The sequence below is a fragment of the Chaetura pelagica genome, unplaced genomic scaffold, assembly GCF_000747805.2.
Source record: "Chaetura pelagica isolate M959 unplaced genomic scaffold, ChaPel_1.0 scaffold150, whole genome shotgun sequence".
NCBI classification, from domain to species: Eukaryota; Metazoa; Chordata; class Aves; order Apodiformes; family Apodidae; genus Chaetura; species Chaetura pelagica.
The window spans coordinates 3,503,285-3,529,693 of NW_009952052.1; positions in this window are offsets into that span (position 1 = coordinate 3,503,285).

Here is a 26,409-nt window from a genome sequence, read left to right on the forward strand (position 1 = left end):
GGGGGGCGGGGGTGACCTGCGCTTGGGAGTGCCTGCAGCTGCTTCGCTATCCAGCTCGTCCTATCTGCGCCGCCGCGTGGTGAGACAATTCCGGCTACCCCAGCTTATAGGGGAAAGTATAATCCTGTCTTACCTGCACACAAATCGCGACCCTATACGGGAATTGCGTCGGGCATATTTCCTCCTCCTTCCCTCACTTAAATAAGTAAATAAGGTGTGTAACTAAGGTGTACCCATATATATTTCATGTGTTGTAATCACTCCTTTTGAATCTCCTGCCCCAAATTGCTTTGTTTTCCCCACAATAAACCGTGCATTTCGTTGGAAATATTAGTAAGCACTGAGCAAGTTATTCACTCGAAAAAGTCAGGGCATAAGCCCCTGTCTCCTCTGTGTGAGGCGATACCCACGTGTGGATCTCTCAGCAAATCCTGATAAGTTAATACACTCCAAAAAGGAGATATAATAGGTCACGGATCGTGACAACATAGCAGGTTAATATGTTTTAACAGCATATGGTACATACCATGAGATGTTAAAACTGGGTGGGTATCAACTTGTAAGCAACAACATTTCACACTCAGAAATACCTTGATGCTGGTAAAAAGTGTTCCTTTGGCAGAAAGAAACTTCATTCAAGAGTCACAGAAAAAATATTTTTTAATGACACAATGATGGCCTCAAAACAATAAAGTACTTAAATGTGGTACTGGGGGCCAAAGAACAGATTTATGTTAAGCACAAAGAGACACCTTCATCAATTGTTGTCAGCCAATTCTCTCACAGACTAGATGACTTGACAGGAGAGAAGCTACAAGTTGTCCTGTTTATGCACAGCTGCATCCAGCCTCATTGGATACCTGCTACTGATTTATAAAGAGTAGCTTTCCCTTTTTGATTTAGTCTAGGTGGTGTTATTCTAGCCAGTTTGCTTTTTCATTTCTACGACTGTATTAGTACAGAAGTGACACAATGCACTTGAAGACCAGCAGTAACTGCGTAGCTGAACAGGCTTTGGTTTAGACTAATAAACACAAGAAGCATTTAGTATGTCCCTGGATAAATGACTACAGGGTATTACAAAGTGATCATTTGTTATAAGAGACGACTAAACTCAATGACCTAGTAAGCCCCATCCTGATCAAGGTTACTGTGAGACAAGAATCAAGGCCAAAAATTTTACCAAATAGGTAAAATGAGTGTATCTCTTAAAATAGTTTTAAAATTCTCATAATGTGTCTCAAAACCAGCATTTCAAATATCCTTGTTCCATCATTAATTCCAAACAAAGGGAATATTTATGACATTTAAGTCTTGCCAATTACAGTTCATGCATGAAACTCTGGCCTATTTGTCTGTGATTTCAATAGGGGTAGGGTTTCACTCCATACTCTTGACATGTCATAACTCAATACAAGGTATACCACAGAGTTGTCTTGCAAAAATAAATTGAAAAACAAACAAACAAACAAACAAACAAAGAATTAAGACTCTATTTCTATTTTCTAAATTTTCTCATGTTAAGTAGAATATTTCTGTCAGTATTTGCTGAAATACACATAAAACTGATTAATAGAAAGAGTGGTTATTTTAAAAATCTAGCTCCAATCGGAAGATATCGCTTCATATTATTTGGCTGACATTTCATCAGCAAATAGTGAGGATTCTGTAATGGAGAAAAAGTGTCAAATGTGTGCTTTGTAGACTTGTCAACAAAATTATTTTACTAATTGTATCATGATCAGGTAATAATACTACATTTGGACATAATGTTCCCAAGCATCCAGTTTCTTGGTTTCTTACATAGGATTTCTGGACCTTCAGAGTGCCATACAAAACTTGAGAGCAGTTAAAACTAGAGGAAGAAAACTCAAGCTGAAGGCATTTTCCAGGAATACAAGGCCATATGTAGGATTGCCATGGAGCATGGAGAAATGAAGTTCTTAACAGGAAGGGGTCTAATAGGCCTAAATGTCCTAATGTAGCAGCATGCAGACACCAGCTGGGGTGTCAGAAGTTGTAAAACTGTGTTAGGTAGCATTGAATGAAAACTGTTCTGGCTGAACAGGCTGAGCACAGCACCCCACAAACACAACCTGCCTGTTTTGTCTAAGAGCTGCCAAACCACAACTAGTTCACAAACAAGAGAACCATACTTCAAGGTTAGACAAAACCTCTGGAGACCACCTATTTCAATCAGGGGTCAGGTGCAACAACTTACCCAGGTTTGCGTCCAATTGGGTTTTAAATATCTCCAAGGATGGAGACTCCACAACCTCTCTGGTCAACCTTTTTCTACACCTAAATTGAATTTCCTGTATTTCAATTATTTCCCAAAGCTTTTTGTCCTGTCACTGGAAGTCCCAGAGGAGATGCTGGCTCCATTTTCTTTACTGCTGCCCACCATCACATTCATAAGACCCACCCTGAGCCTTCTCCAGGATGTATGGCCACAGCTCTCTCAGCCTCTCCTCTTATAACATCTTTTTGCATTGCACTATACTGTGCTCCATAGCACAGCCGGGCCCCAAAGGAGATTTTTTGAGTTGACTCTTACAAGAATCTGTCCTGATGCTAGGATCCATGTACAGGAATATTCTAAATCCATTTTCTGAAAATATCAGGAGAATATTACATGGAGAAGAAGTCCAAGTTCAGGCTCTTGTATCTAACAGACCAATACTGGGGGCTGCATTGGAAGTTAGTGATTTCCTGAGAAATATATGCCTGCAGCGGAGGATAAGGTTTCACCCTGTGCACGTCTGTAGACTCCTTAGTCCCATATGTAAGCAAGAATATTTTTTTTCTTAACTGATGTCCTGAAAACTCCTTTTCTCTCCACCTTCTTCTTTCATTCTCTGGATTATGGGCTCTTTCTTCAAGCCACGTCTGGCTGTGTCTTCTGGATCGAGTTCAGAGACTGGGAAAAGAACCAGCTATGCTGGTTGGTTAAATCTTTATTGTTTTCTCTCTTGGTTTCAAGTCCATATTACTAAGGCCTTGAAATGCATTATAAGCGTATGTACTGTATGTGAATGAATGAGTCTGGACGGGCAGTTATCCAACAATGACTGTGCCTAAATGTAATTCTGACCCTAACCACTTCAGTGCAATGCTGTAACAGAACGGCATCTTGTTGGCACTGGGCCACCACTTAAGAAAAAATTAGTCTGGTTCCAACCCTTTGGGAATTTACAGTTCCTACCAGCCTTTAGTCACTAGATGTCAAGGCGTTTTCTGGCAGTACCCACCCAAAACAAAATATTGTGTTTCTGTAGCTCAGCCACTGCAGGCGTTTCTTATCTGTGCTGGGCCCCACATGAATGGACAGAGTATGCTGGCAAACGTTATCAATGAAAAGTTGAAGTAGTTATTTTGTTGATCTGAGTATGTGAAAAAAGTAAAGATTCTTCATACAAAAATATAACTTTGAAGCACAGTGCTTAATGAACTAACCAAAGAAAATAATTGAAAATATTGAGCTCTTTGCAGCAGCATGCTTCAGTAACTGTAAGTGGCTCCAGAACTTATGCAAACCATGCACCATGCACCCCGAGGTAAGCATCCTTGGCCCCAGAGTTTGCCTGTTATAAAGCCTTCACTCTGTAGCACTGAATTCCCACAAAATTTGGATAGTCAACAGCTGGATACCTGCTGCCTCGTCGGGAGTGTACTCTGACAAGATGAAGCCAGTAAAGCTAGTAAAATAAGAAATCAAGGAATGTTCTCTGGCCACAAGACCAATAACCCAACCTGTCTCCTGTCTCCAAATCAGAGCTCTCTTCCCCTCCTAAAGCTGTTGAGCCCCGACCCAAAACTTACACTGGGAATGGACAGTCTGGTGGATGACGCGAAGGATGTCATGCTGACATTTCAAAGCTCAGGCTACCCTTCAGAGACAGATGTGCCCACTGGGTGGCTAACACACAGCCTGCCCAGGGAATGCAGAAGGAACTGGAATTGCTTTTTAAGTTCTGAATAATGGAACTGGGCATTCTCCTGGTCTCTGCACCCATAGCCTGGTGTTCTGCCTCCATCCTGGCTCAAGTTTGCATGCAGCCTGTTTCCTGGCACCTCAGGCACCATGCCATCCCTCAGTAACTGTGTTTTCTTCTGTGTCTGCTGTCAGTGAGCAAGGTTGAGCTGTTCTTTGAAAAATATACCAGGTCAGAGAGCTCTCCGTCTGTATGTCAGTAGCCTCTAATCCTACTTTGGAAAGTCAATCCTTTTTTTCCCTTGATGACTGCTATAATTTTATTACCATTTGCTCATGGATTTATGCTTAAATCACTATCATGATTTATATGTATTTTAATATATTTTAATTACTCAAATAATTTTTACGCTTTATAGCAGTGACATAGTTTGTTTTCCAAACCCATCCAAGTTTACAATCCCTTTTAAAAAACACTAAGATCCAGATATTTGAGCATGATTTGTATATTTGTTGAGACAAGATTGGACCATAACCCCGAATGAATTTCACACAGGTTGATAAACAAGTGACACATCTCCCACATTGATCAGGACAGAAACAAAACCATAGAAGTGCAGAAGCTTCCAAAGACTGTCACTATTCCCATGAGTCATTGATAGTATAAACACTTGTAAGCTTAGTATCCTTTATATTTTTATATGCATCCACAGCTATCTATACGGACACAACCTGTATACAACATTGCTATTTTACGTTAAATAATTTGAAAACTGACTCTTTTCCTGACATACTAAGGCATAAATACAAATATTAATGGAATAGATGAATAAGACTATAGAAAGAAGTACTGTGGATTTAAAATACACAAACCAGAAACCTTATAATAGGTAGATATGTTTTTAAAAGTCTCTGAAATTTGGGACTGGAAAGGCAGGCACTGGGCTTATGGGACTGTCATCACTATGCACAGGCTTCCCTTCCCTCTCTAGCACATGTGGTCCTAATTGCTGTGTTGGCGAGACCGTGAAGCTGGATTCTTCATGAACTGGCTGTAACATTGGCAGACATTTACTCATCCACTGCTAAGAGTTTTTAATGGAAAATCTGTATCCATTCATGCTAGAAAAATGCCTATGTTAAACAGAGGAAAATTAAGGAGAGAAACCCAGATATCAGTAGCTTTTCCAGTTGCCAATAGTAGATATTTTACTGCTTCATTAGTATCTATTATATGAAGTCTAAGGAAAAAACAATAAATATGATCAAACATTTAAAAAAATATTTTGCAGAACTGCACATAATTTTGACCATATTTCTGGTTCTGGTTATGCAACAGTTTGAGTATTATACGGCATGAAATTATAAATTTTAAAGTTGCTTATATCTGACTCAAAAATTTGAGCAAGATACAACAGAAGTAACCTTGTCCTTGCAGAATAGCAGCTGCCACATAGGATGACTGAAGCTCATATTTTTAGGGACATAATTAGCACTTCACTCATGGTTATCGTGTGTAACATACAGCTGATTGACCAATGGAATATTCATTCCTAATTAGAGACCTCACTTGCCTTTGCAATCAGTTTTCCAGCACTTCATAGCTCCAAACACTGTTCTGTTATTAAAGACTGATTACATCGCTTCTCCTTAGACAGATACCTCTGCAGCCACAAGAAGACAAGAAGTATGAAGTCAATAATCTTCCTGGTCTTTTACTCACTGAGATGTGAAAGATCATATTCAAATCTCTGATACGTTCTCTTGGAGCAGAACCTGTAGTAGTAGCAGAAGCATAACAGTAATTTGCTGGTACAGAGTAAGCATAATTAATACTGGTACAGAAAACTGTGTGGGTGAGGGGAAACACAAGTAGTATGTGTTAAAAAGGGGCAGATTAGTCTGAAAAGAATTTATGGCTGGAGCTCTTCAAGCACGTCTCCAGGCCAATATTATTTCAGATATTTTCAATATTGATCTTGGCACAAAAAGTAAAAATGGTCTAACGAAATGTGTTGATGACACAAGGATCATCAAATACAGACAAATATAACCAGAAAAATCAAGTTCCTTGAAAATTTAAGTAATAAAAACGGGATTACATTTGACAGTAGAGAATCAGGTTATAAACTTATAGACCTGAAGCAGAAAGGTTTTCTCACCTTTCCAGTTGTTCTTCCATCCATCAGTAAGGATAAAAAGAAGAGAGGACCAATGTCTATGCACAAGTTGCGCAGATGGCTCAGAACCATCTGTGATTCCCTGTATCGGGAAAAACTGAAGGATTAGAAAGTCAATCCAGCAAAGTATTACCAGAAGAAGACAGAGAAGTATTAATGCATTTATGTGGTGACAAAAAGCCCACAGCGGAAGATGTGTGGAGGAGGGCTACTGGAGTTCGCATCAGAGAGAAACTTTATTTACAAAGGCATACTAGGATATTTGCTGTCTAACCCAGAGAAAGCTAAGTTTAGAAAGGGTATGATTGCTAGCTCTAGATATCAGATGCACAAATTCCAGTCAGGAAAGAAACCAAGTCAAAGCACAGCTTTGGCAAATAAGTGTACTAAGGTAAATTAATCATACTTTTTGATTAACAGATGAAAAAGACTGTTTGGCAATCAAAGCAGTGCCTGTTCCCAGTCATACAGTTATAGGTAAAACAGTCTTAAAATACAGTTTACTTGTTTAATATAACAGGTCAGAAGACAGAGTTGCCAATTGCGTAAAGGTGCTCAATTCAATGATATGAAGTCTGCAGCTTTTGGAGCAGAGTATGAACTTGAAACTTGCTTGCCCACATCTTCTCAGCATCTTTTGCCATCAGAGCTCAACCACAGTGTATTTGTTCCCACCACTACTGAGTGTAAAAGTCAAGCTGTTATCTTATCCATTGATGGCATGTAGTTGATGTTTCCATATCTTGTTCTGACATGTGCTCTGGCCTCTTTGTAAGATTAGACCATGCACTCAAACTGGAAAAAATGTGCATATGTAGTGGATTTAGACATTTCACTCTAAGTAATTTGGACCACAGCAACTTGTCCAAGATAACATGGCAAGTCTGGGGTAGAGAAGGAAATCAAGTCTAAACCTAATTGTCACCTCTTTGTGGGAATTCATTAGGGATCCAGAAGAACTAAGTTTAGGTCTCTTTGCAAGAACACTCTTACATCTTGGATAAGAAATGTTGCTCTAAGTCTGAAAATTCTTTTAATAACATTGTGATTAAAAGTTTTGTTTCCCATTCTAATGAAATGCTGTTTTCCAACAGAACACACTTACTGAAAATATTCCTAACAGGTTTTTTTCCTACATCCTAACCACTGGGTTGTGGGCTGTTTTGGAGAATGAGAAAGACTGTCTCTTGTATTTTAAATTAAATATTTCAAAGAATGTATTTTTTATTCTATTATAGAATAAAACCAAATGTTCAAACTTCAAAATTTTTCTTGAAACATTATTCTTATTTTCCATCCAGGAACATTCCAGCCACCATTGGATTCACTAGCCTATGGTCTTTTTGGGTAGATTATATGAAGTAAAGAAAAAATTCCCTGCATTTCTGCATCATCTCTGTTCTTTTTAAACTCTTTCTTTTAGATACAATTACTTTTCCAAGGATCAAACATAAACATAAAAAGTTGGAAGCATAGTAAAAGTCTTTAGAACTCATAGAAAGATATACTCTTCATTTTCTCTCTCCTTTCATTTATACTCCTGACTTGTGTCTACTAATAAATTCATTGTTAATCACCAGTTTCATTCTTTTTTTCCCAAAAGATGAAATGAAAGCATATTCACCTCTGTGCCTGGGAAGGTCATGGAATAGATTCTCGTAGGAACTCTGACAAGGCACATGGATCAAAATAGCCAAGATGGCTTTACTAAGGGCAAGTCTTGCCTGATTGACCTAGTGGTTTTCTACAATGAAGTAACAGCATCAGTGAACTGGAAAATAAAATCATATCAGTGATCTGGAAAATAAAAATCAAAAGCAAAGCCCCTTGATACCTATAGTCACTGTACATCTAATGGAAAAGATGAAGAAGCCTACACTGTTCAGTTGTGCCATCCCTGGTGTGGAGTATTCAGTGATAAAAAATGGTTATGTGTTGTACATGTATCATTTTTCCCTCCAACAGAGCAAACCACAGAGGTAGAAAGAGTCTTCATGGAAGACTGAAAAGGGTTAAATATTACTTTCAGGTGTAAACTTTGAAGGAAACTTCCCAAGCCATCATTCTCTTCATCGTAGTTGAAATCACCATGAATGTCAAGCTTGGTAAAGGACTTCCCAAAATACATCATAGCTGTGGAATGTAATCAGCTATGCTGAAAAAAATGGGCAAAGGCTGTGGTTAAAAGAGAATCTTGGTAGTCAGCACCAGACAGCATCAATTGGAAGCTAATGCTCATGTCTTCCAAACTCATAACTTGGCCTTACAAGCAACTGAATATCTTTGTTAGTGCAATAGGGTGGTGCTCAGTAAATTATACATGGAATTGGTAGCACTTGCCTAGTGTTAAGGCTGCAAACATTTCCTGTTATAAGACCTAGTTGCTTATACTTTTGCCAAACTCACTGTTTAGGTTGAAATTTTCCATGCATGGCATTTGCCTTATGAAGAAATCTTTTGAAAATTTCAGCCAAAATGTTTCTGCTGTGAAGCAAGAGAAAAACATGCTATTTTTTGCTGCTAAAAAAACAATCCTGTAACCTTTACTTTGGCGGCTCTTGTGCCCTCCTCATATGTTGGAGCAGGAACTTGACATCTGGCAAGAGAGTGGTCTGTGTGTCACTGATGTACTTTTTGCTCTCCATATGAGAAACCACCCATAGTGTAAATCTTGGAAAAGTCCAATTTGTATGAACTAGCCAGAAGTTTACTAAAGCTTGACCACAAAAATCCCAGAAGTTTCTGTTCTTACTGAGCATACTCAAGCTCCCCTCCTTTTCTGAGACTGTCTGTCTATATGTAATTCCCACAATAAAACAAGCTCTGCTGCTCCTCCTCTTACCTGAACGGTTCATTCACTAACCCCAGCATGGGACTGTGGTGTCGTCCCAGATACACCTGGATGATTCTGGGCTTTTCTTAACATATTTATTTCCATGCTGGGAAGGGGGAAGATATCAGAAGAGAAAGAAAGAAGCTCCTGTCTTCTGAGCTGTGAAAGATCCACCTTCTGACACCCAACAAGTGTCACAGGAGAAGATGCCTTACAGAAAGGCACACAGGATAGAAGTTGAACTTTTGACACCACGAAAAGGCAAGTGGAGCAAGCAAGAGAGGTGGATGATGGTGCAGAGCTGAGACTAACAGATAGGAACTCAGATTGGCTGGTCAACAACACTATGTTTTGAAACCAAGGAAGGAAATCTACAGGCAAAATAAAATTCATGTGAAATGTACAGTAAATGAGACTGGATGCAAGAGTTGCATTTATCTAAACTAAAAATTAGCAGGACAAATCAAAGGAACTTTGGGTTAAAAAGTAGGAGTCTATGAATGGTAAAGTCTAGATGAAAATCATAGAATCATAGAATCATAGAATCTTAGGGGCTGGAAGGGACCTCGAGAGATCATCTGGTCCAACCCCCCTGCCAGAGCAGGGTCACCTAGAGTACATCACACAGGAACGCATCCAGGTGGGTTTTGAATGTCTCCAGTGAAGGAGACTCCACAACCTCCCTGGGCAGTCTGTTCCAGTGCTCTGTCACTCTCACAGTAAAAAATTTTTTTTGGATATTCACCTTGAACTTCCTATGCTCCAATTTACACCCATTACCCCTTGTCCTATCACTGGTCATCACTGAGAAAAGCCTAACTCCGTCCTCCTGACACTCACCCCTTACATATTTGTAAACATTGATGAGGTCACCCCTCAGTCTCCTTTTCTCCAAGCTAAAGAGACCCAGCTCCCTCAGCCTTTCCTCATAAGGGAGATGTTCCACTCCCTTAATCATCTTCGTAGCTCTGCGCTGGACTCTTTCAAGCAGTTCCCTGTCCTTCTTGAACTGAGGGGCCCAGAACTGGACACAATACTCCAGATGTGGCCTCACCAATGCAGAATAGAGGGGGAGGAGAACCTCTCTTGACCTACTAACCACACCCTTTCTAATGCACCCCAGGATGCCATTGGCCTTCTTGGCCACAAGGGCACATTGCTGGCTCATGGTCATCCTCCTGTCTACCAGGACCCCCAGGTCTCTTTCACCTACACTACTCTCCAGCAGTTCAGCCCCCAACCTGTACTGGGACATGGTGTTGTTCTTCCCCAAATGTAAAACTCTGCACTTCCCCTTGTTGAATTTCATCATGTTTCTCCCCGCCCAACTCTCCAACCTATCTAAGTCTCTCTGAATGGCAGCACAGCCTTCTGGTGTGTCAGCCACTCCTCCCAGCTTAGTGTCATCAGCAAACTTGCTGAGGGTACATTCTATACCCTCATCCAGGTCGTTGATGAAGATGTTGAACAACACCGGTCCCAGTACCGACCCCTGTGGGACTCCACTAGTCACACACCTCCAACCAGATTCTGCCCCATTGACTACAACTCTCTGACTCCTTCCTTTCAACCAGTTCCTAATCCACCTCACTTCCTGATCACCAAACCCATACCTGATCAACTTTTCTACAAGGATGCTGTGGGAGACGGTGTCAAATGCTTTACTGAAATCAAGATAAACCACATCTACCGCTCTACCATCATCTATCCACCTAGTAATTTCCTCATAGAAGGCTATGAGGTTAGTCAAACATGATTTACCCTTGATAAAACCATGCTGACTGCTCTTGATGACCCCCATGTCCTTGATGTGCCTGGAGATAGTCACAAGAACAAGTTGTTCCATCACCTTTCCAGGGATGGAGGTGAGGCTGACCGGTCTATAGTTACCCGGGTCCTCCTTCTTGCCCTTCTTGTAGACTGGAGTGACATTTGCTATCCTCCAGTCCTCAGGCACCTCACCTGTTGCCCATGACTTACTGAAGATGATGGAGAGTGGCCTAGCAATGACCTCCGCCAGCTCCCTCAGCACCCTTGGGTGCATTCCATCTGGACCCATTGATTTATGGATGTCCAGATTACTCAACTGATCCCTAACCCAATCCTCATCTACCATGTCAAACTCTTCCTCTATCTTGACTTCTTCTGGGGCTATATGAATCTGGGGCTCATAGGGAGACCCTGCAGGAGTGAAGACAGAGGCAAAGAAGGCATTCAGCACCTCTGCCTTCTTTATATCCTCTGTCACCAGGGCTCCCACCTCATTCCTCAATGGGCCAATATTGCCTCTACTGCTAGTTTTGCTAGCTATGTATTTGAAAAAGCCCTTTCTATTATCCTTAACCTGACTTGCAAGGTTAAGTTCCAAGGAGGCCTTAGCTTTCCTAATTGCCTCCCTACATCCTCTGACAACAGTCCTATATTCCTCCCACGTGACCAGCCCCTCCTTCCATGATCTGTAGATTTTCCTTTTCCACTTAAGTTTGCCCAGTAGTTCCTTCTTTAACCATGCAGGTCTCCTAGCACCCTTACTAGATTTCCTAACCATTGGGACACTCTGATCCTGTGCTTGCAAGAAGTGGTCCTTGAATGTTGACCAGCTATCTTGAGCTCCTTTATTTTCTAGCACCCTGTCCCATGGGATTTCCCTTAATAGATGATTGAGGAGACCAAAGTTTGCCCTGTGGAAGTCCAGGGTTCTGGTCCTGCTGGGTATTTTGTTCCTTCCACACAGGATATGTACTCATATAAAATCTGTTTTGTTGTGATTACATCAGCTCAGTTAAGATTTTATTAGCATTTAAATTCTATCACCATGCCTTACAAATTAGGTAGTTAATATTGTACAAACAAGGCAAACAAATAATTATCTTACTGTATTGCTTAATAATCTACCTGGTCTTCTGACATTTTTCAAAAAGAATTTTCAGCTTCAGTACAATACATTTTTTTTCTACTATGTTCTTGTTTGTTACACAGTTGTCAGGCTTTTCACTCTCAGTCTATCCTTCTTTCTCTCTTTCTTTACCTTTCTTCTTTTAGATTCTGTAGTATTGCTACATTAAAAGAGAAAGCAAGGAGACTTGCTATTAAGGGGAAGAAATTCAAAGTAGAGTGAAAAGTCATAGCAGTACTGTGAATAATTAGAATGCAATGATTCTTTGAAATATAAATATGTGTAATTTTGTAGGAGTGTAAAATGGTTTGGTTTTTTTGTCCCTTGTTTTTTCTTTCTGGGTTTCAGTGTTTAGGAGTAAGGTAGGACACAGAGCACACCAGTGGGACTAAATCCTTCTTAGACGACCTGACTTTGGGCCATGGTATGTTCCTCTTGTGCTTGTCCCTAACAGACCCGGTTTTCTCCTCTTCCCCCTTCACATCTAGTTTAAAGCTCATTAGGTACATAGACAGAACAACACAAAAAGTTCCATCTCAACATGAGGAAAAATTTCTTTACTGTGAGGGTGATGGAGCACTGGAACAGTCTGCCCAGGGAGGTGTTGAGTCTCCTTCTCTGGAGACATTCAAGACCTGTCTGGACGCAATTCCTGTGTTCTCTTCTCTAGGTGTTCCTAGTGCAGCAAGAGGGTTGGACTTTATGATCTTCAGAGGTCCCTTCCATGATCCTATGATTCTATGATTGAGAACACCATCAGCAAGTCTGCCTATGGCACTAAGCTGGGTGGTGTGGTTAGTATGTCACAGGGATAGGATGCCATCCAGAGGGACCTGGACAAGCTGGAGAAGTGGGCCCAGGTGAACCTCATGAGCTTCAACAAGGCCAAGTGCAGGGTCCTGCACCTGTGCCGGGGCAACCAGAGATACAAATACAGGCTGGGGGAAGATATGCTAGAGAGCAGTCCTGTGGAAAAAGACCTGGGGGTACTAGTGGATCAGAAGCTGGACATGAGGCACCAATGTGCAATTGCAGCCCAGAAGACCAGCTCCACCCTGGGCTGCATCAAAAGAAGTGTGGCCAGCAGATCAAGAGAGATGATTCTGCCCCTCTACTCTGCCCTGGTGAGACTTTATCTGGAATACTGTGTCCAGCTCTGGACCTCCCAGCAAAAGAAGGATGTGGACCTGTTGGAGAGTGTCTAGAAAAGGGCAATGAAAATGATCAGAGGGTTGGAGGACCCCCCTTATGAAGACAGGCTGAGGAAGCTGGGGTTGTTCAGCCTGAAGAGAAGACTCTGGAGGTACATTATAGTGGGCTTCCAATACCTGAAGGAGGCCTAGAAGAAGGACATGTGACAATAGGACAAGGGTAATGGTTTTAAACTAGGGAAGGGTAGATTTAGGTTGGACATTTGCAGAACATTCTTTAATATGAGGTCGATGGATCCCTGGAATGGGTTGCCTAGAGAGGTGAGAGAAGCCTGGAGACATTCGAGGTCAGGCTTGATGGGGCTTTGAGTAATTTATTCTAAGTTGGAGATGTCCCTGCTTATTGTAGGGTGGTTGCACTAGATGACCTTTAGAGGCCTTTTCCAACCCAAGACATTCTATGATTCTATGCAGCTATAAAAAATATCCTAAATTTGCAAAGTCAGGTTTGTAGCCAACCATCTCCATTATTATTCAATTTTGCTTCTTTATCATTTGTAAGTCTTCCTTGTGCACTCAACAAGATAGGGATTCCGAATGGAAAACAGTAAAAGATGACTGAATCAACCATCACCTCCTAACACATGAGCATAAATTGGGTAAATGTTTTTAGCATTTCTTAATTTGAATGATTTTGAAACTTAAATGCAAAACTGAAGTCCCTGTTTTGGCACAAACTTTTAATCTGCTTCTCTCTTCTTCAAATAATTATCCAATAGGCTTAGTGGTTTAAAAACGCAAGAGTTAGAAGTGTGCAAAGACTAAAATTAACTCTGCTGGATGCTGTGTAATTAACCCAACAAAGTTTTTTCCCACTTAACAAAACTTTGTTTTCCAATATCCCGTAATAGTTCTGAATTTCTGTTACCCAATGTATATACAGCTTGAGGTTTCTATTTCTTATCTTCTTAGTTTAATTGCCTTGTTTGTCTTTCTAATTTATCCACTTTGAGTTCAATTCATATATTTCTAAGAACACTGAGATTCACAGCTTAAAGGTGAAACAAAACTTCTATCACTTCTATTTAGGTTGATCTTCTTTTTCTTGTACCATAATATAGTAATTTTGTGTATTTTTAAACTGCATTTGTTCTGCAGTCTGTCAAGATTAAAGAACAGAGTTGTGAAGGGGAAAAAAGAAGTGTCAGTTGTGAGGGAAAATATATAAATCATGTATGGAATTTCTGCTACCAAGTGTACTACTAAATATTGTAATGATGATAAAACCACTTGAAAAGTATTATTATAACCTTATAGGGACTTATGGCAATGATAATAATAAGGAGTTTAGTAGTGGCCTTTTAAAGAATTTTACCTTTCATCAAGAAATATTATATTTTATTAATTTAAAACTAAAAAATAAAAATCAAAATCATATTATATTTGTGATAGATAACCATGGGATACAAATCAGTTGCATCACTTCCTAGACTGCTCTTTACTGAATATTTATCACAGAATCACAGAGTGTCTGAGGTTCAAAGGGTCCTCTGGAGGTAATCTGGTCCAAATTCCCTGCTAAATCAAGAGGCATCTAGAGCCAGTTGCCCAGGCTCAGATCCAGGCAGTTTTTGAATATTCCCTAAGATAGGAACTCCACAACCTCTCTGGACAACTTGTGACAATCCTCAGTCACCCACACAATAAACAACTATTTCCTGAAGTTCAGAAAGAACCTTCTGTGTTTCTATTTGTGTTCATTGCCTCTGATCTTCTCACTGGGCACCCCTGAAAAGACTCTGGCTTTGTCTTCTGCACACCCTTGCCTCCTATAATATATTTCTATATATATAAAAGATCTCTTTATACATATGGAAAAATATGGAAAGAATTGTTCTTATCTATGAATTAAACCATGAAGGAAAAGTACATGAATACTTAGAGTAGCCTATATGCTGTCCTTTTCAAATACTTTGACCATTCAAGTGAATGATTTTCAAATCTCAATAACATTTCCATACTTCTGATAGCTTCCAGAGAACCAAAAAAAAAAATAGCTTGCAAAGTCAACTAAGGTGAATTTTTTTCCTTAGATTTTTCTGTTGCTTTTTAAACAAACATTTAAATGAGGGAATTATTTTTTTTCTTCTCAAAATTATTAAAATAAAACCCCTCTATATTCATACATTTTTAACTCTGCATTTTTAATGAAGGTATTGCATATTAGCTCTCTGTCTACAATTTTTTCCAATGGCCAGGCAAGCGAAGTTTCAAATAACACAAAGTCAAATGGAAAAGTTAGTGCTTCCCAAAAAGTCATGTTGCTCTGTGTGTCTGCTTTCTAGAATAACAGCATTTGCCACATAAGTTCTTAAACATGAGTTTCTCAAATGAAATACTGAAATGTTATGAATTACACTTGCATACATCCACTACTATGTAGACCCAAAAAGCCATTTCTTATTGAAATGAAAATATTTTAATGCTTGATTTGTTATTGAAAGGGACTGTAAACATGTGTGGTCACAAAGCCTTCTAAATAAAAAGCAGACACTGCTCCAGCCTGTGTAGCCATCCTCAGATTTACTTTCCATCATACCTTAAAATAACATCAATAAATCATAACCGGCAGCCTAAACTTTCCAATGAAGCTCTCTTTTCCTGAGAATTTTGTATAATGCTCTTTTAACTATTACCTTGTTTTCCATTTCTTCCAAGAGACATTAAATTATTTTAGTCTTCAGAATTGAATCCTGTATTGTTTTTTCTGGTCCGAATCACAGTGACTTACACCTCAAATCTACCTCTTTTATGGCAGTTCCTGGACTGTGATTGGTTTTGCCAGTAAGTGGCCAAAGAGACTCAATCCTAGCATGCGATTTCTCACACAGATACAGAGAATGAGAACCTGGATCTTGGAACTGGCAGAGCTAATTTGGACAAAAGCTAAGACAATGATGGGTTTACAACATCTTATAACCTCATCCTAAAGGAAGCCAGACAGTGATTTTACACCTAGAGTAGGTAAAAAAGCCTTAATATATGTGACATATGGATGTCTCAGCTCAAAAGCTGAGAAACACAATGAAAATAGACAAATATGTGGTACTTGTGGACTATAAAAACTCACACACAGATGGGCACTTTGAATACCTTTTCTCTTGTTGATTCATGAGATTTTTTTGCAGTCTTCCTGAATCTAAGAAGGCGATGCTAATGAAGGACCACAACAGAAATTTAAGTTTAGAATAAAGCAGAAGCAAAGAAGAAAATAACCGTTTTTCTTTGGTTGTACATGCTGTGACAGACAGGCTGAGAGAGTTGGGGTTGTTCAGCCTAGAGAAGAGATGGCTACAGAGAGACCTTATAGCAGCCTTCCAGTGCCTGAAGGAGGCTTATAAGAAAGATGGGGACAGACCTTTTAGCAGGACCTCTTGCAATAGGACAAGTGGTGCAGTTTTTAAACTAAAAGAATGAAGAAGAGTGTGGATTTGGATTAGACATTAGGAACAAATTCTTTAGTGTAAGGGTAGTGAGACACTGGATTCAGTGGGACACAGATACTTCTGAAATAGTTAACACATTGATGAAGCTTTAGAAGAATGCTGGATTTTAAGTACAGTCATGAGCTTATGTCTTATTTTTTTCCTTCAAAACTGTCTAATCTGAAAATAATTTTAATGATGACCTTTATAAAACCAGTGTTACTATATCCCTATATCCTCATTTAGTCTAGCAATAAAGTGATTTCTGTGTGGTCTCACAAGGACAGAGCATGTGTTTCTTTGAGAACTGTGAATGAATCAAAGGAGGGAAACAGCAAACTTTCAGTGAAACTTTTGAAGTGGGGATCTGTATTCCATCCTACTCACTGAAGTAGGAATGCTGTGGGAATGATGTAGGATGACATACAAATTGTGGACATTTGTATCTACCTCTTCACCATGGTGGTAGGTGAGTGATAATCAGGACCTGTTTGGCTAGAAATAAAAGAGATGTTGACATGACTTTTGCCACAGGAATACAGGCTTTCATCAATTCATCACTCTCTGCGTGATTTCACTGGCCCCTGTTGGGATTGCTTCAGTAGCCAAATGTTACTAAAATGAACAAACTCTGTGAAAAGTGTTACACAGTTTGATTACCTGTGACAGCAGAAAACTTAATCCAGTTAAAGAAATTCCTGTAAGCTGTTTTTCTTACACTACCTGTACCCTTCTCCTGTTTCATATTGCTTCTCCAGTTGTAATTCCTGTATGCGTAGCTGGACAGTAAGCCAGTTTTAATTACTTTCTAGCTAGCGGATTCAGTGGGAAGCATCTGTGTTGACAGGTACCCATAGTCACTATGAGGACGGCCGGGCCCTTAGTGAGGAGCAGAGCTGACACTGCTGTGGAAACTATTTATACACAATAGCATGGGACTGGCTTTTTTGACCCAGCTCTCCCTCCTAAGAGGAACCATCTATTAGTACAACCACATACCAACATGTCTGAACAGCTTCTGGACCAAAGCTGGCTTGCACCTGCCAGCCCAGACTTTGGAGGAGCTAGCCTGTGTTTCTTTGCACCTGAATACAAATATGGTGCAACTCCCAGCTTCAGAAGTATTGGATTTTGAGTGACTGGGAAAGTACTAATGTTTTCTCCAGCAACATTCCTATTCTTTGCTGATGTGTCAAGCAGACTTACTTGTTCCAGGCATCCATCTCAACAGGCATGGGTAACCAGATGTAGAATATGTATCTTTGAATCATTAGGAAAAGAGAAGCAGTCATAACAACCAAAGTTCAAAACTTTTAAATGAATATTTATGTTACGAGTAATCTCACACATGTTCTTCACAGCTCTTTACTTCTTTCAGCTACTGGGCTTTTCAAATTAGATGCTATTTATATGTGGCATTTGATGGCAAAGCCATGTGGATGCTCTTCAGGTTCATATAGGACTGAAGGGCAAAACAATGCCCACTCTAAGGAAACAAAATGTATCATGCTAGCTTAGGTAAAGGCTACTCCGAATGCCAAGGTGATGACTGTATTAGCTAGCATAGCTTAATAACTCATGTACCCTGTATTTCTTACTCACGTTGATTTCTAAAAGATTTGTGTCCAGGAGTTGGCACAGTTGGTGTTCAAGGACCTTGTTAGATGTGCCAGTAAATCAAGCATAGTACCCCCATTGATTTAGAGAATGGATGCTTGAGAAGTGAGCATTACTCCTCCTCTGGCCTGCAAAAAGAGACACAGATCCTGATGAAAGGCTAGCACGTGATCACATTACCAAGGCTGCATCCACAAGCAAACATAATTCTGCTTTTATGCTTTACTTTGCCTTAATATTATTTTGAAGTTTGAATATGTCAGTAGTGCATATGTAGGATATCTAAACTATTAAAAAAATAATGAGGAAATATATGTAACTGTGTTAGTGTTCAGTATATATATACACCAAGAAGCACAAGTGGTTTTACAATGTTTACAAAGTAGATGCTATTGTTGTTACATAAAACAGAAACAATTTGCATCTGTAATATTACTTGTGCACATCAAATCCAACCTGGGGTTTAGTGGGGCTGTCTGTGAAAACAATTTGCATTAAATGCATCTTTTTAAATTCTGGAAAGGATTAAAATTGTTTCAACAGAATAGGGGAGTTAAATTGCACTGTGGCTCATTAATACCATCCACAGGCATGCATTTCATATTCCTCATGACATTTTGTTGAAGAGGAAACACCGAGGCATTATCTTGAGATTGGCTTTATAATGTCTTTCTTTTAAAAAAAGATATCCCTACCAAACCTACGTTGCTGTCACAACCTGAGTGATCTATGATTAAGCAGTTCAGGATCATCATAGTCTTTTTACTACATCAATTTTTGAAGACCCAACGCAAAACTGTAAGAACAAGATAATGAAATACTGTGAGAACATTGTTTAATTCTCAGGGGCTGACATGAAGATCTTGTCACTTTTTTCAAATAGATTTTTAATGAGAAGGACATCATAATAATGCTACTTAGGTTTTCTGTTGTTGTTTTGGTTTTGGTTGTTTTGGTGTGTTTTTTTTTTAGAAAAGCTGTTCTTTAAGGCATAGGTGTTACATTTTTCTAGATGTATGAAGAAAAGTTTAAAAACCCCACACGGATGATTTAATAGAAATAATAATTATTTGAGAGTAGGATTTTTCAGGCAAGGAATTAGTTAGCCAGAGCTGTTACTACTTTAGCACCACTTAACTCATGAGGAAGACTTCCTTTATGTTCTGATTGTTCTGAGATCCCTTTAGTTGTCCAAAACCCACAGCACTTTAGCCGATGCCACTTTTGTAGACAAACTTTCAAATCCAAAGAAGTACAAGTCCTTTTGATCCCTGTTGGATCCATATTTCATTTAATAATGTGTTCTTCATCAGTGACAGCACTGCCTATTGCTCTCATGAGGAACACCTCTTTACTAGCTGGGCTGCCAACATCCTGGGCGTTTGCACTCTGCACACCAGTGCTGGTACATGCAGATATTTCCAAAGCAGATGTTATGCATTAAATTTTTGTACAAATTCCCACAACTTGGACATCCTCAGTTCTCCAAGTACGTTTTTTACGTCATCTAAAAGATGAAAATAGGATTTTCTTTCAATTACGTGAATTCTAAATCACATTATTTTCTTGCTTCATTTCTGGTAATCTTTGTAAATTTTCAATTCTGCATCCTGTATTTTGGTATCCCTGGGATTATTTTTCCCAGCTCTCCATCAAAGCCAATTCTTGTATCTTGAATTAATGTAAATTCTTCAACTAAAATTTTAAGACTGAGTATTCAGCCTCACAGCAGTCAGGCTCAAACTCATACAATATTTTGTTAATTTTTGTGTCAGTTTCATGCTGTTTTGACAAATATTGAGCATCAAGATGGAAGACCCATGAATGGAGAATTCCTCTGTGAATGAGTTAAAAATCTGGCTGTACAACGTTATTCAGTATTATTCTGAATTAAGAATTTTAGTTATGTACCAAGATTTTTGTGTTTGACAGGGCTGTTTATTAATTTTTCAACTAATAAAAGGGGACACTCGCGACCCCCTTCCTGTCAGCGGTGCTAGGGCTGTTATATTACCTGTTAAGCTCTCTGTAGATGGCAAAAGAACCCCTAATAGCCCCACCTTTTTTGGTTAGACTGGACTGTGCTGAGACCCATTTCTGGTCTTAACCCATGTTGGGCTGTGGAACTGCCAGGAGACAGGGTGGCACCTGTTTTTTGAGGGCAATTTAGGGATTGCCAGGGAGGGACGCTCTGACAATGAACATAGTCCCCAGCCAATGGCTCATCTTGACCCAGATAGAATAATGAGTGACTGAATGACCACAGGTCAGGTCTGACTTAGTCTATAAAAACAGAGTTGCCCACCAGGAATCTTGCTGGGTTTCCCCTTGGAGTAGTAGGTCTGCCTGGAAGCCTATCCCCTTAGGTCAAGAGGCCACATAAGGAAATTCCTTGACATTGAGTGACCTCATCTTTGATGAGTGATGTATTTCTTCTAGACATATGTTTGAGTGAGTCTTACCCCTATTGGGCAAGTGATTCCGGGTGCCTGAGGGGAAAGCTTTCCCTTTTGTCTGAGTGTGCACATGAGTGATTATTATTATGCATGTTAAGATTATCTATGTGAAGACTAGTAAAAAAATCTGAGGAATATTTAAGAAGTTGTGCTGTAGTGCATTAATAGTCCAGACCAACATCCGAATCTGTGGTATTACTTTTGATTTATCAGAGGGCTAAATAGTATTGCTTGGAATAAATATTCATTCTTAGTCAGCTCCTGTGTGGTTTTGGGTGCCTCCATCACAACTTATTTCCTGTGCTGTTACACTGACAGGTTTAGTGTGATATCCTCTAGTGGAGTGTTTGTGATCAGCAACAAATAGTAGGCTGGAAACAGTGTTAAAAGTCAATTAAATCACCAGCCCAATTGCAGCCAAAAAATAATGTCTGACTGGCATCTGATATCAATTATGACAATCCCACACTCTTTACGAAGTGACTCACACTGCTGGCAAACATAGGCTAGCTCATTTGATATGTTTTACTCACTGCTGTAATGGCATTGTTTGTTCAAGGAAATACATTGTTTTGTTATTATACTGGTTACCGTAAATACAGATAAAAATGTTTGCTCCAGCTTTCCAGCATTCCCAGTGGATGATGGTTAATCATTCTTTCAACCCTACAGAAAATGATTTTCGTATATGTTTTCCTCTACTTTTTGAGCTGTAGTTCACTGCAATCCTCCTGCAATGCCTTGAACAGAGAATGGCAGACTTTCCTTAAGAGTTCGTATATTGTTCTCTAGAGGCAAATTACTTTTGCGAGAGAGGTTCCTATGGCAGAGCATTGACAACTTTTTTCCATTATGTTTCTGTTCCACTAGGAAATACAGTATGCCAGGGCAGACTCTTGATCTTCCAATCAAAGGAAGTGGCAATAATGTTTGAAAATTATATGGCTCATTTCAGTGGATGTGTACGTATTGCTTTTCCCCAATATATTCTAGAATTAGAAGTCAGTTGAAACACCTACATTTTTAAAAAAGAATGTATATTTTTAAAGAAATATGATAACAGAGTACCAGTGTATAGTAAAAACTGTCAGGAGAAAATATTATGTTCACATTTTGGTGAACTATTCAATAAAAAAAAAACTTTATTGCATTTTACTTAGTAAGCTGACAGCAATCTACAAGATTTATCTGCAGGAGTACCTATTAGAAAAAGCATCATGGTTTTATCGTTCTCAATACCTCCAAAAGTAGAAAATGTGATTCTATGGAGGAACAAAACTTCATATTACAATAAATATGAAAAGTAACTTTTTCTTTTTTTAAAAAAATTTCCCTAGATATTCTGCAAGTGACAAGAAAGATATGAAACACACAGAATAATGGACTGAATAAAGCCCAGTTAGCTGCATTATCAGCAGAGGTGTTGAGATTATTATCATCTCACACTGATATATCTGTGCTACGTTCTGTGTACCACTGAGTACCAAAGGCACCTTGGTCTGTGCAGATTTTGGTTTGAATAAACTTCACAGACACAACAGTAGGGAGGGAAAGTGGCATACATCTGGACCATGCTGTATGATATGGCAAATGCCTTATTAATCTTGAGACATATGCTGCTTGGGTAGGTTTTTAACAGTGAGGTTTCAGACATCTAGAAAGAAAAATGAACAAAGAAGTGAGGAGAGAGGAGAGTACACATAATAAGAAGATAAAGTAATTATGTGAGCAAATTCTGTAATATGATTTTTTTAATAGAGCTATATCTAGTGATACCACATCAATAAATTTTCATCTGATCTTAAAAAATGGATTAGGCCAGATATGTGAGCTGGCAGCCTCTTACTTTCAATGGCATTTGCAGGAACAGTACAGTCAGTATTCACAGAATCACAGGACAGCCTGGATTAGAAGGGACCTGTCTCACCACCCTCACAGTGAATGCGCTACATGACCTTGCAAAATGTTCCACTCCAGCTTTCTTGCAGGCATATACAATTGCTTCTCACCACTCAGACCAGCCACCAAGTAGTGGTGATGGTTCAAGTGACATCAGAGAAATCTGGTCTGAGTCCAGACCACATGAAAAATCCATGTTATGGACCTGCAGGCAATTATTATAACAATCATAGAATCATAGAATCATAGAATCATAGAATCTTAGGGGCTGGAAGGGACCTCGAGAGATCATCTAGTCCAACCCCCCTGCCAGAGCAGGGTCACCTAGAGTACATCACACAGGAACTCATCCAGGTGGGTTTTGAATGTCTCCAGTGAGGGAGACTCCACAACCTCCCTGGGCAGTCTGTTCCAGTGCTCTGTCACTCTTACAGTAAAAAAATTTTTTCGGATATTCACCTTGAACTTCCTATGCTCCAATTTACACCCATTACCCCTTGTCCTATCACTGGTCATCACTGAGAAAAGCCTAACTCCATCCCCCTGACACTCACCCCTTACATATTTGTAAACATTGATGAGGTCACCCCTCAGTCTCCTTTTCTCCAAGCTAAAGAGACCCAGCTCCCTCAGCCTTTCCTCATAAGGGAGATGTTCCACTCCCCTAATCATCTTCGTAGCTCTGCGCTGGACTCTTTCGAGCAGTTCCCTGTCCTTTTTGAACTGAGGGGCCCAGAACTGGACACAATACTCCAGATGTGGCCTCACCAATGCAGAATAGAGGGGGAGGAGAACCTCTCTTGACCTACTAACCACACCCTTTCTAATACACCCCAGGATGCCATTGGCCTTCTTGGCCACAAGGGCACATTGCTGGCTCATGGTCATCCTCCTGTCTACCAGGACCCCCAGGTCTCTTTCACCTACACTACTCTCCAGCAGTTCAGCCCCCAACCTGTACTGGGACATGGTGTTGTTCTTCCCCAAATGTAGAACTCTGCACTTCCCCTTGTTGAATTTCATCATGTTTCTCCCCGCCCAACTCTCCAACCTATCTAAGTCTCTCTGAATGGCAGCACAGCCTTCTGGTGTGTCAGCCACTCCTCCCAGCTTAGTGTCATCAGCAAACTTGCTGAGGGTACATTCTATACCCTCATCCAGGTCGTTGATGAAGATGTTGAACAACACCGGTCCCAGCACCGACCCTTGTGGGACTCCACTAGTAACACACCTCCAACCAGATTCTACCCCATTGACTACAACTCTCTGACTCCTTCCTTTCAACCAGTTCCTAATCCACCTCACTTCCTGGTCACCAAACCCATACCTGATCAACTTATCCACAAGGATGCTGTGGGAGACGGTGTCAAATGCTTTACTGAAATCAAGATAAACCACATCTACCGCTCTACCATCATCTATCCACCTAGTAATTTCCTCATAGAAGGCTACTACCAGAATGCAATGTATAAATGATTTTTGCTTGCTTTATGCTGGATTTGTGTGGTGCGTATAAGAGCATCTCTAGAGAAAGATTACATAGCAGACCACCTCTTTAGAGCTGCTACCTATAGAGAGCAAAAAATTATAACTGGAAAAGTAGCAAAAGCAGAATGATGTTCTCAGTCCTCTTCTCATGAGGCCAAACTAAATCTTAACTACCTGCTAAAGCATGGCTTCCTCAAATTCTTCTTATATTATTTTACAACCATGCTGTTGGGAAATGCAGCCATAGCAGAACGTTCAGAAACAAACTGATAAAAGGTGGAGTTGTTGAAGTTAAATTAAAAGCATATGCATGAGTCACACCCTGGGTAGGGAGTTGCTTCAATCAGTAAAAGTATGTCAAAAATATTTTAGTGCATAGTTGGTTCGGTTCCTTCTTTCATACTCTTATGTTAAATTACAATACTGGCAACATTTAATCTTTTAGTCTTCTTGATTTATGGGATTGTTACTGTCTGATATGTGAACTATGTCCCAGAATCTTGTGACTCTGAATTTACTCAAATTCTCTGTCTTTTACTTAGACAAGACTCCTAATGACGTCAGTAGGGCAGTTCACTGGGAAAGGCCTGTAGTTCTCAAGGCTTTGTAACACCTGGTCTTGGTTAGTTTACTGCTGAAGATAATCCCTTCCAAGAACAAATGGAGACCTTCAGCATAAGTAAAGCAAGAAGGATTTTCCTCTTGTAAATCATGTATGTGTGTCTGGTGGATTTGCTACCAAGTAATATACAAGGTTATTAAATATTAAATTCAAGTACTTTACAAGTCTGACATTTACTTTCAGGAATTACCATCAGTTTTAACCAACTGTAAATCACATCTTCGAAAAGAAGAACACATTTCAATTTTCAAACGTTGCATTATGAGTTACTAGTTTTCAAGAACCCCAAGCATTGTTGTTTTTATTGTTACTTTGTTTGTTTGTTGGGGTTTTTCTGTTAAATAGGGAAATTTCAGAGTTACATTTTCATTCTGTGCTTCAGCCAGGTCCACTTCATGTTTTTCACCTCAGAATCACACCTTTATAGACAATAGCTCACTCAAAGGATGGTTTCACAAGTTGCTTAATTTAGATGTAACATGCTTCCTTGCTTACCTTCCCTGTGGATTTGAACTTTGATCCTCTCCAACGGAGTTGAAAACTCTGGAAAGCTTGTCTTTGCTTGCTTTACCCCCAAGTGAACATTTCATTGTTTATGTAAGATAGAACTATTCATACAGTGGATGTGGCAAGGGTGACAAAAATCTGAATTTAGTAATTAAACAGAAATTTGGAAGAGAAGTAAGATTTCAGACCCTTGTAAATTATACACAGCAATGACCTTAGCCAGCTCCCCACATTTGAGGTCCCTAGCCACTGGGCTGCTTTCTATTTATGATTTTGAAAAAAAACCCCCACATTTACATACCAGAGTGTCTTGAGCAGAGATGCCAAAATTGTCAGGATGCTGAACAGCAAGGAATGAAAGGACATATTAAAGAAGCTGAATGTGTTCATTTTGGAGAAGAGAAGGCTTTGGGGGAGATTTTACTGAAATCTACAAGTACCTGAGAAGACAATGCAAAGCGTTGGACTGATCTGGCTGGGTCTACCTTGGACAGGATGTTAGACAAGATGATTTACACAGGTCCCTTCCAAACCATGAGATTTTATGGTTCTGTATAAAAAAATTTACAATATATTTAGAAAAAAAAATCTTATGGAGAAAACATGTTTAACTGAAGTATCCCAACTCTTCTTATTGAGATACTAAAGAGTATGAAACAGAGAGATGTTTTTTACAAACTGAGTAAAAAACACTTAATAATATATTTAATAGCAGTAAACATCTGTCAAAATGGCACCTATTTATGTAGGTATGGTGTGATAAGTAAGTTGGTTTCATATCCAGTAACCAAATTCAGGATGCCTTCATTCAGCCTAACACTTTGGGTTCAATATGCTGTGAAGACAAACAGGGAAACAAAAAAATTTTCTCTACCTCTGTCTGCTAATGAGTTTTTCCACACTAGTAAGAACAAACACTTATCAGTCAGTTTGATATTGGCTATTGCAGACAGTCCTTCTGAGCTTTAATAACAAGGTCAAGACTTCAGGGTGCTATTAAAATGGCAAAACCTGAAGACCCTCTCTGTGTAAAATACGCTGAGTAGAGAAATTCCACCTAAATTGGATGCTATCCACCCTTTGCCTTTGAGACAATAAAACTTTTAATTCTAAGGCATGAAGGCACAGTGGAGTGGGAGGACTACTATATGGTTTAAGAACTTCATATATAGGACTTCAAATATGGTGAGTGAGAAACTGCCAATTCCTTCTAGTCTCTGTCTCTCGCTTGCTTTCCTTCCTACTCAAGTGGGACCCCTGGCTGCGCTGCTGAATGATGAAGAGGGAAGGACAAAAAAGATGTGGAAAAGAAAGTTCCAAAATAGACATATATGGTCTTCT